We start from the raw sequence: 17,598 nt of genomic DNA, 5'->3' as shown, positions 1-17,598 counted from the left end.
TTTGTTTACTTCAAATTTGAAACTTCACGACGATTTAAATTCCCTACTAACCAATGGTTTCCCGACAGGTCAGATTGGTCCTTTTTTTGAAAATCTTTTCAATGGCAATGATTTTATTAATTCCACTAAAGTGGTTTCCCGCAAACCAGTTATGCTCATTAAATGTTGTTTTCGGTAATAAATGTGTTCAACAGATGATTTTTTCGTTAGCGAAATTGCTCTCCAGATGTTTCCTCCTTAACAAGTGTACTTCATCACCTTTTTGCCCCTAACCATTGTTGTTCAATACAAGTTTTCGTTTTCCGTTAACAAATGTTGCACTCAATATGTTTTCCCGTTAACCAGTTTTGATCAACATTATCGAGTTTTGTTCTGAAGATGTTTGATTTTTTCGTAAACAAGTGTTGTTCACCAGATATTTCCCTGTTTGCCACCGTTACTCACCAGATATTTCCCGGTATATTACCGTTACTCACCAGACATTTCCCCGTTTACCACCGTTACTCACCAGATATTCCCCTGTTTATCACAGTTACTCACCAGATATTTCCCTATTTACCACCGTAACTCACAATTTATTTTCCTGTTTTTCACCGTTACTCACCAGATATTTCCCTGTTTATCGCCGTTACTCACCAGATATTTCCCTGTTTATCACCATTACTCACCAGATATTTCACTGTTTACCACCGTTACTTACCAGATATTTCCCTGTTTATCGCCGTAACTCACCAGATATTTCCCTTTTACCAACGTTTATCACCAGACATTTCCCTGTTTACCACCGTTACTCACCAGATATTTCCCTGTTTACCACCATTACTCACCAGATATTTCCCTGTTTATCACCGTTACTCACCAGACATTTCCCTGTTTACCACCATTTCTCACCAGATATTTCCCTGTCTACAACCATTACTCACCAGATATTTCCCTGTTTACCACCGTTACTCACCAGATATTTCCCTGTTTATCGCCGTTACTCACCAGATATTTCCCTGTTTATCGCCGTTACTCACCAGATATTTCCCTATTTATCACCGTTACTCACCAGATATTTCCCTGTCTACCACCGTTTCTCACCAGATATTTCTCTGTTTATCACCGTTACTCACCAGATATTTCCCTGTTTATCGCCGTTACTCACCAGATATTTCCCTATTTATCACCGTTACTCACCAGATATTTCCCTGTCTACCACCGTTTCTCACCAGATATTTCTCTGTTTATCACCGTTACTCACCAGATATTTCCCTGTTTATCGCCGTTACTCACCAGATATTTCCCTGTTTATCGCCGTTTCTCACCAGATATTTCCCTGTCTACCACCGTTACTCACCAGATATTTCCCTGTTTATCACCGTTACTCACCAGATATTTCCCTGTTTATCGCCGTAACTCACCAGATATTTCCCTGTTTATCGCCGTAACTCACCAGATATTTCCCTTTTACCACCGTTTATCACCAGACATTTCCCTGTTTACCACCGTTACTCACCAGATATTTCCCTGTTTATCACCGTTACTCACCAGATATTTCCTGTTTACCACCATTACTCACCAGATATTTCCCTGTTTATCACCGTAACTCACAAGATATTTTCCTGTTTATCACCATTACTCACCAGATATTTCCGTGTTTACCACCGTTACTTACCAGATATTTCCCTGTTTATCACCATAACTCACCAGATATTTCACTGTTTACCACCGTTACTTACCAGATTTTTCTCTGTTTACCACCGTTGTACACCAGATATTTCCGTTTACCAGAGTGACTGACCAGATATTTCCCTGTATATTACCGTTACTCACCAGATATTTCTCTGTTTATTACCGTTACTCACCAGATATTTCCCTGTTTACAACCATTACTCACCAGATATTTCCCTGTTTATCACCGTTACTCACCAGATATTTCCCTGTTTACCACCGTTGCTCACCAGATATTTCGCAGTTAGTCAGTGTTGAATATCAGGTGTTTTTTCCCCCAATGTTACTTATCGGCAGTTTACCTATTTACTATTGTTGTTTATTAGATGTATTCCAGTTGGCCAGTGTTAGCTACCTGATTTCCCCCCGTTAATCAGTGTTGGTTTCTACGTGTTTTACCGTTTATCTCAGTGCTACCTTAGATTGTTCGACTTAGACAAGTCGTCTAAATTATGCATTAATCTTCGCCAAGCAAGGATTGTTTTTCTTCTTCTGAAAATACAATACTGTGCTCAAGACTTCTCCAGTGGAATCTCCTACAGAAACAATTCTTATCACGTGATTCCATCTTTCAACCCGGACTTTTTAACCAAGATTGATCTTATGTGTACTGGCGATGGTGTTTACTAGCTAATTAATGACGACTTTACGACGCCTCACAGTTCCCCTCCAGACATTGAATCAACTCAAGCACTCTTCACTACATTATACAATCAGAAAAAAATAATTTCCGTTCGGAATCTTTCAGAAAAAAACAGCGCAAGTAGTACCTTTATACGTCTATAGTTGGCAATTTTCTTACATTAATTGTTTCGATCCAAAAAAGAGAATTTCGCCATACCACGGTGAAGATCCATAGCTTACCGTCACGCCATAGATTGAAGATCGTCATAGATGGCGATTTATATATCTAAGGAAACGTGTAATGATAATCTAAAAATAATTTTATTACCGTACAAGTAGTTGTTTTCGGGCGTCGATTTCCAAATAATACAACAATATTTCTACAAGGAACTAATTAGAGAATGATTGAAACTAAGGCTGGGATACTTCATTGGTGTGTCTTACTGTTCTATAAGTGACTTTTCCTTGTCGTGTCTTGCTGTCCTATAAGTGACTTTTCCTTGTCGTGTCTTGCTGTCCTATAAGTGACTTTTCCTTATTGTGTCTTGCTGTCCTATAAGTGACTTTTCCTTGTTGTGTCTTGCTGTCCTATAAGTGACTTTTCCTTATTGTGTCTTGCTGTCCTATAAGTGACTTTTCCTTGTTGTGTCTTGCTGTCCTATAAGTGACTTTTCCTTATTGTGTCTTGCTGTCCTATAAGTGACTTTTCCTTATTGTGTCTTGCTGTCCTATAAGTGACTTTTCCTTATTGTGTCTTGCTGTCCTATAAGTGACTTTTCCTTGTTGTGTCTTGCTGTCCTATAAGTGACTTTTCCTTGTTGTGTCTTGCTGTCCTATAAGTGACTTTTCCTTGTTGTGTCTTGCTGTCCTATAAGTGACTTTTCCTTGTTGTGTCTTGCTGTCCTATAAGTGACTTTTCCTTGTTGTGTCTTGCTGTCCTATAAGTGACTTTTCCTTGTTGTGTCTTGCTGTCCTATAAGTGACTTTTCCTTGTTGTGTCTTGCTGTCCTATAAGTGACTTTTCCTTGTTGTGTCTTGCTGTCCTATAAGTGACTTTTCCTTGTTGTGTCTTGCTGTCCTATAAGTGACTTTTCCTTGTTGTGTCTTGCTGTCCTATAAGTGACTTTTCCTTGTTGTGTCTTGCTGTCCTATAAGTGACTTTTCCTTGTTGTGTCTTGCTGTCCTATAAGTGACTTTTCCTTATTGTGTCTTGCTGTCCTATAAGTGACTTTTCCTTATTGTGTCTTGCTGTCCTATAAGTGACTTTTCCTTATTGTGTCTTGCTGTCCTATAAGTGACTTTTCCTTGTTGTGTCTTGCTGTCCTATAAGTGACTTTTCCTTATTGTGTCTTGCTGTCCTATAAGTGACTTTTCCTTGTTGTGTCTTGCTGTCCTATAAGTGACTTTTCCTTGTTGTGTCTTGCTGTCCTATAAGTGACTTTTCCTTGTTGTGTCTTGCTGTCCTATAAGTGACTTTTCCTTGTTGTGTCTTGCTGTCCTATAAGTGACTTTTCCTTGTTGTGTCTTGCTGTCCTATAAGTGACTTTTCCTTATTGTGTCTTGCTGTCCTATAAGTGACTTTTCCTTGTTGTGTCTTGCTGTCCTATAAGTGACTTTTCCTTGTTGTGTCTTGCTGTCCTATAAGTGACTTTTCCTTGTTGTGTCTTGCTGTCCTATAAGTGACTTTTCCTTGTTGTGTCTTGCTGTCCTATAAGTGACTTTTCCTTGTTGTGTCTTGCTGTCCTATAAGTGACTTTTCCTTATTGTGTCTTGCTGTCCTATAAGTGACTTTTCCTTATTGTGTCTTGCTGTCCTATAAGTGACTTTTCCTTGTTGTGTCTTGCTGTCCTATAAGTGACTTTCCCTTGTTGTGTCTTGCTGTCATATAAGTGACTTTTCCTTGTTGTGTCTTGCTGTCCTATAAGTGACTTTTCCTTGTTGTGTCTTGCTGTCATATAAGTGACTTTTCCTTATTGTGTCTTGCTGTCATATAAGTGACTTTTCCTTATTGTGTCTTGCTGTCCTATAAGTGACTTTCCCTTGTTTTGTCTTGCTGTCATATAAGTGACTTTCCCTTGTTGTGTCTTGCTGTCCTATAAGTGATTTCCCCTCCATGTGTCTTGTTGTCCTATAAGTGACTTTCCCTTGTTGTGTCTTGCTGTCCCATAAGTGTATTCCTCCATGTGTCTTGCTGTCCTATAAGTGATTTTCCCACCATGTGTCTTACTGTCCTACAAGACGTAAATATTGTTAAAATTTGACGGTTTATAGTTGCAAAAAATTTCAGATCAGTTTGTTATGAGACGTGTTAATCATGTATGTATTTTTGTACATATAAAATCCTTCGTACTCTATAATGTGTATAGAGTCATTGTCTAGTAAACACATTGCTCGCTACTAACTTAACGACGTCACGGTGATGTTTAGCTATTGTGTTTTGGTAAAACATTGACAGAGCTATATCATTAAAAATTAAAGTAACATTAGCATTCAAACGTAGACCAAGTTTTTGTGAAGGCAGTGAAGGGGATGATTATCTAACTACCGTCAGACATAGTCTCATGTGAAGGAGATACAATGTACAAAATGTACCATATTCTGATTTGGTGCCAAAAATAACTGACGTATAAAATCGGTCCTTCCGGCTACGGCTATTTAGTGATCTGTTGTCGGTATAACGTTAGAGTTCCGGTTGAATGTCATTTCAGTGTGACAGAACTACAACATGACACGTGTCTGGCTCGGCCATAGCTACGTGTAACTAACGAACCGCCATACAATAATGATGATAACGGCTTGCTTCCTACTTGTACACCAGTAGTTTATACAGTACGTTTGGTGACTGTTAAAGAAGATGCTTGGCAACCAAAGCTGCAGCTGCTAAGATATTCTCATAACGAGTATTTGATACGGTATAGATTGAAACTAAGCGACAGTGGCTGCAACATTCATGAAGACTGGGATTTAGTTTAAATGTACACATCTTAATGTACGACGTGAACGACTTATCTACCGATAACAATTTTACTACAGCTGAGTTTAGAAACAAATGACACGTTCTTGGAAGATATTCTTTTGAGTCGTTCCCTTTTTGACATTAAAATATTTTTACATCTTTTTTTTCTCAATTCTGAGACGTTAACGCGAAAATTTCATTGTGGCATACACAAAATTCGTTTTAAGCATTTTGAATTCCTTTCAGTGCTTGCTAAAGTCTTAATGTCATAAACAATCAAAGAGCAAATGCAGCATCTAAAAAATGCTGAATACTATATTAAAACATTGATGCATTAAAATAAAACATGTTCTGTCATTGTATTGAATTAATTTTCATTTTGGTAAAACCTTCTTCTTCAAGTTGTGCTCTCTTTCATACAGAAGTAAGGACATACACGTACAAGCAGATAAACCAAGTTAGAATCAATGCATTATGTAGCACTTACATTGGGATAGAAATGCAGTAGTGTTTGTCTTTAACTGAATGTTAGTTTTGAATGTGTTCATTTATATCATGATTCAATGTCAAGAAGCTAATGGCGTACCAGATCGTTAGGGGAGTGGATTGCAGACTGTCTGACCGATATGAACAAGACGTGCAATTTCATCAACAAGAAATGACACTGCTAAAATACAACCGATAGAAAATGATACGGGAAATTTGCACACTTTAACGATATTTGCTCTCATGCAAACTGTAGTTTTATGTAATGCTTTTTGAAAGGAAATTGTGAAAATGGTATTTGGCGGTGATGATAGCCGACAGTTTTGTAAATGTTTCCCTAACTGACGGGAACTGATGACTTACTGACAAACGCAAATGAGATTATCATATGCATCCAATTTTCCACATAGAAACATTTTTGATTTATTTGATTTCATCTTGATAAACAAAGTTTTGCCTGCATACGATAAGAAGGAATGCTCATCTTAAATATTGAGAGATAGAATCGCTCGTTGTCATGTTGTCGATAAGCTCACAACCAACACACATAAACTGTTCTAGAAACAGTCATTCTGACGTCATAAGTCAAGACAATGGGCAGCCTTTACTGCAAAACTACAAGAAACTTTTCCCGAGTCGCTTTCACTACAAACGGTGCACCCTATTTATGAGCAGCTTCAAATCGATCTGTGATCTAGTGATAACAAGCTATTGCTTTAGCACTGCGCAATAGCTTATTTTGTTTTTACAGATAAAACACTGATAATGCACTCCTTTGTGTTATTTCCACAGTAAGTACGGTGAGAACTAAACCAGGAATTCAACAATCAGAACATTGCAACATTAAAAGTACCTGTGGTAAGAACCAAGCACATGCCCTGATTGATGCAGTGAAAGTCAGACTTAATAATTTTTTATTCCTTTTTTATTTCTGGAGAAATAAGTGAAAGAGCAAATCATCTTCCCAAGAAAATAAAAACATTTAAGAGATAAAAAAATCAATCAATCAATCAATCAATCAATGATTCATAGTCGATTCGAAAGTAAGATGAAGTTTTTTGGACGACGATCAGATACAGTGAAGTTCAACGTCACAAACTAATAAAGTTTATTCTGTATCAAATCTACCTAGATATGTTTGCTCCAAACTCGATATATATCGATTGTTTAAAATAAGCTCTGCCGACAGAGTATATAGTAATGAAGCAAAAATATATCATATGTTTCCACTGGACGCCACACCGAAGAACAAGGAAACCTGTTTCATACATAACTTCTGATAACAGCTTTATATGCATGTGCAAGTACAGCTGTGCGCACTGTCTCACTGACGATGTCATCTCACGTCAAACATAGCTCAGCGACGCCGTTTTATCTTTTCACGACATTCTTGTCACAACTTGTCGTGAGAGCGTTTTATTGGTGATAGAAAATCATTTCAAGACATTTTTTTGTATTCCGTAACTAACACCTCAGCCAGGTGACAAATGCATTATTAACGGAAAGCTAATTTAAATAATAAAGGGAAAAAAAAGAAAATGTCCTACATTTTCCCGGGAAGAGTAAATGAGAGGAGATAGATATTTGACATGGAAAATAAAGTGACTATTAACGTCAGCGTGGTGGCGCGGAATCGGGATATCGGACTGCGAAGTGAAGTTAAACTCTATCTATTGATGTTGTTTAGCTCTAAGGTCTTACGCATTGTTGAATATTTTACACATTAATCATAGTCTAAGTTTAATACCAAACCTCTGTGAGAGACTTTACGATCTCGAACATTGGATATTGATGACAACGCGCATAGCTCATTCGAACTCTTCGTTTGGCAGTAAAGGTTGCTGGATACTTTTTTTCTCCGTTTGAGTAATCATTGATTTACGGAATTCAAGGTCGCTGTGTTTCTAAGAAGGTGTTTTCTTTCAATTGAAATTACACAAGTAATACTTACTCAAGCAAGGATGTTAATTTCAATTCAACAAAACAACGAAAAATATGGACATGTTAAACGCTTAATTCAAGCCGAAAATTGTCGGAAAGAAGTCAAAATGTGTACAAAAGAAAGATTTACATGGAGAGACACTTGGAAATAAATACATACTAAGACAAGACCAAGAATCGATGCTTTCGCTGACATGTCACTGTGGAGCCAGGTTTTATTTGTTCTTTATTCCAAATGAAAAATACAGATTGAATTTTACATACCCCACACAGATAAATTTCAGAGCTGAAAAACAAAAATGTACAGCAGAAGGAAGCAACTTCAGCCTGGGCGTCTCACCCACATATTTCTTGTGTATTGAGTGCAGATATTGTGTGGTTTACAAGACCTTATTTTAATGTGGATGATTTGGTAAAGCCATATCATCTTTTGTGTTCCCCCAAGGCCTGGCTCGTACTTTGCTGGCGCCATGTCGTAACAAATTATGTTTTGATGTAATCACCTTGCCTCCCGAATCCCAGGTTCCGTTTTACCTGTTTTACATCAGCTGCTTATCTCGATCTTTTTCTACAACGAAAACAACATGGACAGCTTTCCACCACACTGTATGATAAGAATGATGATTTTGATTGCTCTATCGTGAATTTTCCATTTCTGGATATCAATATCCTTGCATCCCCAACCTATAGTATTGCATGTCGCAGTTTGATATTCATTGGTCCGTCTCCATTACCAAGATTGTTGTGCAAGAAATCGCCAGCTGACTGATAAATATGTAACATAAGGTTTCAAAAACTTTTTGTTTGTGTGATATAAAGCTGGACATGCTCTACAATATTTTCTTGGATTGACCAAGATATACTTCAAACAGTATGTCGATGAAGCTTTTGCACTTTTTCAAGAGTCTCTGTGTAAAGTTTTCGTTTGTATATTTTTGTCGTAGTTTTATTGAATTTAGATTTGGAATATGGTTCTGTTCAAAGGATCTCATCTGTGCATGTTTACAACTGATCAAGCGATATCTGAAAGACTTTGATTCAGGGCAACTATTCTGTTCATTGAGCCAAAAGGTCAGTATTTATTTAGATATCCTCAACGAAAGTCCGTGTTTAAGCTTTTCAAACCTTTGTGAGGGGCCTAATTAAATCTCTAATGGAGGGAACATATGGGTATCGGAATGTTAACATTCTGAATTATTACTGCAGAGATAATTATATAGCACTATATATGTAGTTCTTCTCAATATTTTATTGAAGGATCGAAATCAAACAAAACCAAATTAGAATTACATGTATAACCAGCGCAAGGTATTATAACAATGAGGCTACCATGTTGGATAAAAGGAACACATGACGTTCATCCACTGTCTGATATTGACCAGTCGATATTTGATTCAAGGTCAATGCTGTATTACGTTTTTGGATCGATGTCAGTGTCTTCAAAACTAAACAGTGATCCAAATGGAATACTATGTTTTTTGTTTATCGACAGAAGTAGCAGATGTCGTCTTTGCAACCTCATTTGTACGAATGTTTGTTCAGCAATATAGCAATTGATGTACTGTTCTGAAGCTTTTTAAATGTTAATTAGTTCGTTTGCTATGCCACAGTAACAAAGATATCATTTGCACAAAGATATGTGTATCAAGGGCTACTCAAGAGTGAGTAAACGCAGAACCGTAAGATAATCTAGGTACTGAAGACAGTATATTACATACTCTACATATAATGCCAGTGAACCAGTGAGAAAATGGTGTTCTGCAGTGTCTGTCAGATGGTAGCATATTCTATAACAAGTCGATACGTTACATAAACTTGCACCAATACAATAAGAGTTACTTTCAAGGATGATATGATACAAAAACACAATCTCTCCCAGAGTGCTTTGCTGTGCCCTTCAAAGTACCTCTGTGAAGAATATCTCCCAGAGTGCATTGCTGTACCCCGATAACACATCTGTAAACAATATCTCCCATAGTGCATTGCGGTACCCCAATAACACCTCTGTAAACGATCTCTCCCAGAGTGCATTGCTGTACCCCAATAACACCTCTGTAAACAATCTCTCCCAGAGTGCATTGCTGTACCCCAATAACACCTCTGTAAACAATCTCTCCCAGAGTGCATTGCTGTACCCCAATAACACCTCTGTAAACAATCTCTCCCAGAGTGCATTGCGATACCCTTCAAAATAACTCTGCAAACGACTCACGCCAAGAATCTTGAAAAACCAAAAAAATACTTCCTTATTTTTTCTGTTTTATTCTTTGTATAAATATTTTGAAAGATAAACTTTTGTTCATGTGGAAAATGATTGATTCAGTTTATATGGCTATATACGTCAGACATTATATCGCAGGAGAATAATGGTGAGTGTTTACATTTTGTACTTTCGCGTTTTGAACTACCGTCGTGTTCTCGAGATAAAGATTCATATCTGGAGGTACAAGTGATAATTGGTGGTAATATTTTTACAATAATGACAGATTCCCTTCCCAAAAGTGCGAATTTTATTGTTAACGCTAATTGATGACATACTAAACAGTCTACAGGCGTTTCCTTCTTTGATGTTGGCAGGGATGCTGCCATATTTTTGCCTGGCGTCAAACTTTGAAATAACAATTAAAAAATAAAAAAATAAAATAAACGAACTCAAACTCCGCCCACTTGGTTTTGTATGTCGGGATCCCTTTAAATGATTATATTTATTTTTACACATACAACCCAGTGGGCAGATCGCAGTCATTCAATGATGTAAACGGCAACATCAACAAAATAAATAAATATTCAAATATAACATACAATTTGTCAAAATATTAAAAGTAATTGTTATTTATTATTTTAACACCTGTTTTAACTTCGGACTGAATGCAATATTGCATTATACCAAGACGTCGCCTGCTTTTAGATTTTGTGTCCGACTTAAGATTACAGAATATATTTCAATCTTGGTGTTGTCTTTGGTGCCTGGAATTATTTTTGAGTGCTCAATCAGTGACATTTGTTTTGTTGTATCAGGATCAGTAGGGAGTGCTAATCAGGTTTTTTTTTCACTCCCAATCGCCACGTCAAAAATCGCTACTGGCTATAATTCAACTACAATCTTTCAGATTAACGGTATAAAAAACTGTCACTATGCTCTCGGGCCGTTCTGTCCACTGTTCGATGAAACAAATTTTCGTTTGGAATGTAACGGGCCCACTCATGCACGATTTTTGAATGGCTGAAAGTGCCGCGAATTAGCTGTCAAACCTCTTTTGCTTTGGGTTAAAAAGTAACCTTCATTAAGATACAATGAATCTACTAGAAAACCATTTCCTCTCCTGAAACTGGCTGTCGGAGTGTGACTCCGCAACCATTTTATTTTTTATTGAACATTTGATTTAAACAGCAATTAAGCATGCAAACCAAATTGTATGTTGTCGAATGAGATGTTAGGGCTAGTTCTACAGCGCTGGTCCAATGAGTAAACTTCAAATTGTCGATGACTTCATTGATACATGTAAACTCGTCGAAGACCATGTTCACCAAAAGTCCAATCACTCGAACCCAAATTGAATTCACCCTACTTTTATGCCAATGTAACGAATTCCGAAGAGGAACCTGGTTGTGTTATCACACCATCTGTGTGTAGGCGTTGTCTCGTCAAAGTATAACATTGTCGCGAATCGACCAATCAGCTTCTGTTATCTTAATTGTACTGCAGTCCTAACATCTCAATTATAGTCGAAGAAGCCCAACATATACGGCACACTGTACTGATATCCACAATATATCTCTCATGGAAATTAAGCTGTTGGTATATAACGATACTTGTTTGTATGTACTAAATGATAGGACAAACTCGTTCAGACTGAAAGGTTTTTAGTTAGTTGTATTTCTGGATTGCTTATCGAGTGACAAATAGGCTTCTTAATTTAAGTCCGTGTCAAAAAGTAGGAAAGAGTCCCCGCGAGAAATAGAGACTGACGCATACCCAAACAGTAGTTCTTTTAATTGGCTCACTTTGTGGTTGAAAGCTTTTTTCTTTAGTATACGGTGTCATTTGTAACGATATTGTTTGGCCTAATAAAATCGGTTGCTGCTTGTCTCTCGTGTTCAGCTGCTGTTGGTACTTAACGATGATTTTGCAAGTCATCCTATTCGAGAAATTATCTTGGAGTGTATCAAAATTCTTTGTCAAGCTTGTTACCATGTCGAAAGAGATCCTGTTGAGATTGTAACTCTGTGTAGTAGGGTTCATTGAAGTAACCAATACAAGCACAAATTAATCCATATATAAAGAAAAGATAGCAAAAATACACTTGAACAGAATCTTAATCCAAATAAAGAAAAAAACTCGTCTTCTGAAGAAGGGGACGATAAAATTGGCAACAGTAAGCATACTGATACAAACGGAAGTAAGATTAGGAACATTGAGGATAGCTATCACGATGCAGTAATTTCCCGATGTAATATTAGAAGCTTGGAAAGCCGAGAAAAAACAAAAAAACACCCCAGAGCACTTGGAAAACTGCACTGTAGGAAGCTACACTCCTAATCAGGAAGTCTCTAACAAGGACGCTGATTGATCAATTTTAAATAACCCTTAAAGCTCATTCTAAGAAAATGGTTATCCAACACATTTTTTCATTGGATAATTTCTATGATCTAAAAACCCGATATACTCTGACGCTAGTCCAAAGATGGTGGCATCTCTCCAGTTGAGGCAGATGGTCGACATCGACGTTGGAGAAATTTATTATTAACTGTTGATTGATAATACGATAATAATAATCTTTTTGACATATTTGGATTAACTTTTCTCTGCTTCACGGTGAGTAATGTCAGAATGTCGATAACGACGACAACTGTTCTCAATCCAGCAATCAACTTCAATTATATCACAATAAAATCGTTTGTATTTTCACCTACCTTTTAATTAATAATAATTAATAAATCGAAATCGTCATTTGAAAGAAACGGACTGACAACATCGGATGAGTCTCCCGTCACTTGTCGGATGTCGATGTCCACGATGTCCGTTTGTTGTATTGATCTACTTTAGAGAAAAATACCTTTGCCATTTACAGATAGACAATGACGAACTTCGGGTATGTATATTAGGAATCAATGTAAACAACGATTTAGACAGATAAGCCATGCAGAAAAACATTTCAAAGCTTTATATATGCCTCGACCTACATCCTGGCCCAAATCTATCATCGATTTAACTGGAGAGTGGGCAAAGCTTTCACGTCATTAATGGTTGGAAGGAGTGTTTGGGTTTGCTAAGGACAAATGAGGGACCGATTGAAAATAAAATTGTGCACACCTTAATGTTTTGTTGAAATTCTTTGATATTGCAATAATTAACATCACTTTTAGACTCCAATTATTTTAGACTTCGTCTCGTGTTAAAACCAAAATTCAATATCTCACCCCCAGTATATGCATAAAGCAAGCACACTATCCCCTAATTTAAACAGCTTCCAACATATTTTATTATTTTACTGGTATACTTATTAGCCATAGGACTGAGCACAAGTTGTCACATTATCTAAGCCGTTTTCCCAGGAAAATTACAATTACAGCATTTGGCAAAAAATGAGGTAACGAATGCATAACCAAATACATATTGGATAGTCACATTGTATTTAAGATTACGGAAAAAACAACTGTGCTGTTCATAATTAGGATAATCGACGAAAAAATGTATTGCGTTTCCACAAGGGTTTCGACAGGAGCTCTCGGCGTCATCTGCCAGATTTACACAAAATAGATAATATTTCAAAGAAATACATCGATGACGTAACTTTATTTGCATTGTCTTCAAAAAACTGACACCAAATCTAAAGAAGATTGGATGTTTTGAGTGGTAGAATTAAAGGAGATTCGGGAGTTTATAAAGACGGTGAATATGCAATATCAAGTGCATCTCGTAGTCGAAAAAGGAAGAATGAAGAACTAGTTTTAGTTTGTCTTTAGTTCGGAATTACAAAAAACCTGCCTGTTTCTTACCAGATTTAGAATAGTTTGGTCAGTGGATGGAGGTAACCACATTGCATTATATAAATGTCCCCTTCTAACCGAAAGTAATTGAATATCTGTTCCAAAATACAGAGAATTTTTACATGGAAATAAGTTAACCTGTAATGATACGCGCTGTCTGCAGCTGGGCTTTTTCCACAAAATTAGTCCTCGATATCATACCCATCGCATAATTTATTAGCATATTCTGACTCTAGTAAAACATATATATTATAACAACATATCAGGTTTGAGCATATATTTTAAATTCCATCGATCATTTTTATGACTGATAAACAAATATCTTTTTTAGTTGGTCATCCATTTCAAGCATTAGATGACACCCAATTGCTTATGACAATCACTGAAAATTGGAAATTATCATTCATATCGACAGAATTTGTTATAAAAACACCTTATAGTTTGCTTGGGTTAAAATTAACAAGTCTTATTACTATTCTACTGCCACGTCCAATCAAATTTATCGATAATGAGACGTCATTTTGTTTAAGCTATAATTCAAAATAAAATATCAACTTACGTGCATCACGATATGTAAACAATACGCTTCATGCAGTAACAACAAAGAAAATAAATTCCTACCGTATATTGCTTTACAATTAATAGATCGATTATGGAAAATAATTTCCGTTGTAATATTTTAAATCGGGATGACCTTTTCTAAAAAGGTAAAATAAACTTAAGCGTTACTCTTTCTGCGTTCCTTTGGCTAATTGTCCATTTTTTGCCAAAGTACTATCTTTCTAATAGTAATGTCATTTCCTCTTCCAGCCTGGACGGTGTACATCTTAGTGTATTTCGGACGGTGATTTAATTCTCAATATGGATCAAATGGATCGCAACATAGACAACTTGATTTATTATATTTTTTTTGCCTTTGACATATTGAAAGTAATATGGCGCTTTTCCTGCCGGAGCACATATTTGATTTCATCTCCTCGGTCGATCTAAAAACAAAGGTAAACGTGCATTCGGAGCCACCATGTCTAAATATAGAACATGAACGTCCGGCAAATGATGAGTTTAAGGTGTACGTTGCGGGCAAGATTTCGATGAAAGCTGGAGAATGTACAACAAAAGGCAAAACAAAAGATTGATTCAATGGCCAAATTACTCCTTCATAAGTGACCTTTTATAATCCTAAAGATACATTGAACATTAAGATAACATTTCACCATATGTCCAACACTGTCAAGTAGACTCTATGTCACTAACGCTATCATGTAACACATCAATTGCATTCGGAATTTAGCCAGTAATTGCCGTAATGCGAATGATCTTGAATAATACAGTTAAACGACACTCGTCACAAGAATTAAGATATCAAGAATGTGTGTTGAAAAAAAAATCCAGTTGCTGAGAAAGAACATGCAACTCCATAAAAATCCCACTAAGGCGGGAACAAAGTCTTTTCTTTATCTTAAAAGTTATAATTTAATGTTCCAGCGATAGGGCCTCGTGGGCTGGGGCCCCTGAGGTTCCTCATATTGCAAACAAAAATAAAAGAGACATTAAACATCACAGTTCCGTTAGGAAACAACGTCTTACCGTCTGTGCTATAGACACTGATGAAGAAATCAGCGACAATTTAATCGTAAACTCAATATTGAAAACATAAACACGAAACATTTTTGCACAATCTGATTTTTCAATTTTTCGATATCTGTGCACGCCTATAGCAATTTTTGAGAGTAGGATTTAAGCAACATCTGATCACACTGGATTAGGTTCAGTTGCCAACAAATTGGTATATGTGTGCACTTGTGTGTCAAAATTGGATTTGAAGGCGGGGAAACCCACAAGTTTTAGTGCATATTGCTTCAGGTAACAAATTTGACGATCTGTAAAAAATATGTGGCATATATCCAAGACATATTTTTCTGATAATTGGTACTTGTATATAGCTCACTGAAATTACCAATCCTAATTCATCGAAATAGAAAATTAATTTACTGTTGGTCACATTCAGGTCGAATCAGGCGGTAACACACCATACTTCTTTATCAATTTGATAAAAATATCTTATATCGTCACCACTTATGCCTGAGATGATATTACTTTCCAGTGATGACATAACTTTCATAGTCTTAATGAATCAGACCGCTTCTTCGGAATTAACCGATACTCTTGATCGGACGTAAATGAAGCGAAAGGTTTTTTGTTCCAACAAAAGTTTACCGTATACATTTTGAGTTTTCTCTAGTTTGGCATATAAGAACAGCTTTGTAATCAGTTACAGATAACATTGTAAAATGGTAGAATACAAAGTAAAGAGGTCCGAGCAAAATGGCACCGTCTTGTCAAGCGACGTGTCAAGCGACGTGTCAAACGACGTGTCAAGCGACGTGTCAAACGACGTGTCAAGCGACGTGTCAAACTATCAGACGTCAATGAACGTTCTCATATTTTCCGGCACCTTTTTATTCTTGTATAATTTCTGTTCGGATGACTTTTTTTCTTTATGATATTCCTTTGAAAAGAAAATTCAATAGCTCCCTGTTAAATACCGTATACGTTTTATATTTCACTACTGTACTGACAAAATATATCCTTTAATCATCTCGTGCTTCTCACTGGCGAAAATAGAGATATTCTGCTATACTCGTCGAATATATTTGGTAGACTTGTAATTTGTACGAAAGGGAAAGAGATGAAATATCCTGTATGTATAGTTTTCTCTGTATTTACCAGAGTAAACTATTTTGATGTATTGATTGCCTGGTCGATGATTACTGCCGCAATAGAGCCGCATAGTGTTGAATAGTTAACGGTATACCCACGTTACCACGTGTTGATCCGTTAAGGTCCTAAAGCGCACGTGCTATTACCGGAGTTTGATGGGAGTGTCGGTGTGTATGTATATCACATAGGTATCAGGAATCGGAGCCAGAAAACCAATCTCAAAGAGGTTTGCATCAACAGATACACTTGTCGTAAACAGCCAAATCGCAAAAGTACGGATAAGAACAGTGTCGAATATTCCTTAACATCAATAAAAAGTTAATGGTTCAAACAACAACATATTTAAAAGGTAGGTAATATATCACTCAACCATAAAAAGTGTACATTTTTGTATGTGATACTTACTGCAACAATACAGATACAATTTGATATAGGTACTTATTATCATAGCAGTATAGCATACGCTAAACTGGATAATCAACCTGAAACAGTCGTCGTTATACAAATAGATCAAAAAGGTATACACAGGAATCACCAATCCACTCACAGGTATACACAGGAATCACCAATCCACTCACAGGTATACACAGGAATCACCAATCCACTCACAGGTATACACAGGAATCACCAATCCACTCACAGGTATACACAGGAATCACCAATCCACTCACAGGTATACACACGAATCACCAATCCACACACAGCTATACACATGAATGATCAATCTACTCACAGCTATACACATGAATCACCAATCCACTCACAGGTATACAAACGAATCGTAAATCCACTCACAGGTATACACACGCATCACCAATCCACTCACAGGTATACACATGAATCACCAATCCACTCACAGGTATACACAGGAATCACCCATCCACTCACAGGTATACACACGAATCGTAAATCCACTCACAGGTATACATATGAATCACCAATCCACACACAGGTATACACAGGAATCACCAATCCACTCACAGGTATACACATGAATCACCAATCCACTCACAGGTATACACAGGAATCACCAATCCACTCACAGGTATACACAGGAATCACCAATCCACTCACAGGTATACACACGAATCACCAATCCACACACAGCTATACACATGAATCACACACAGCTATACACACACACACTCACAGCTATACACATGAAT

Source organism: Ylistrum balloti, unplaced genomic scaffold (genome assembly GCF_031769215.1).
Source record: "Ylistrum balloti isolate Yb309-2 unplaced genomic scaffold, AGI_CSIRO_Ybal_v1 Utg370242, whole genome shotgun sequence".
Classification (NCBI taxonomy): Eukaryota; Metazoa; Mollusca; class Bivalvia; order Pectinida; family Pectinidae; genus Ylistrum; species Ylistrum balloti.
This window is presented reverse-complemented; position numbering follows the sequence as displayed.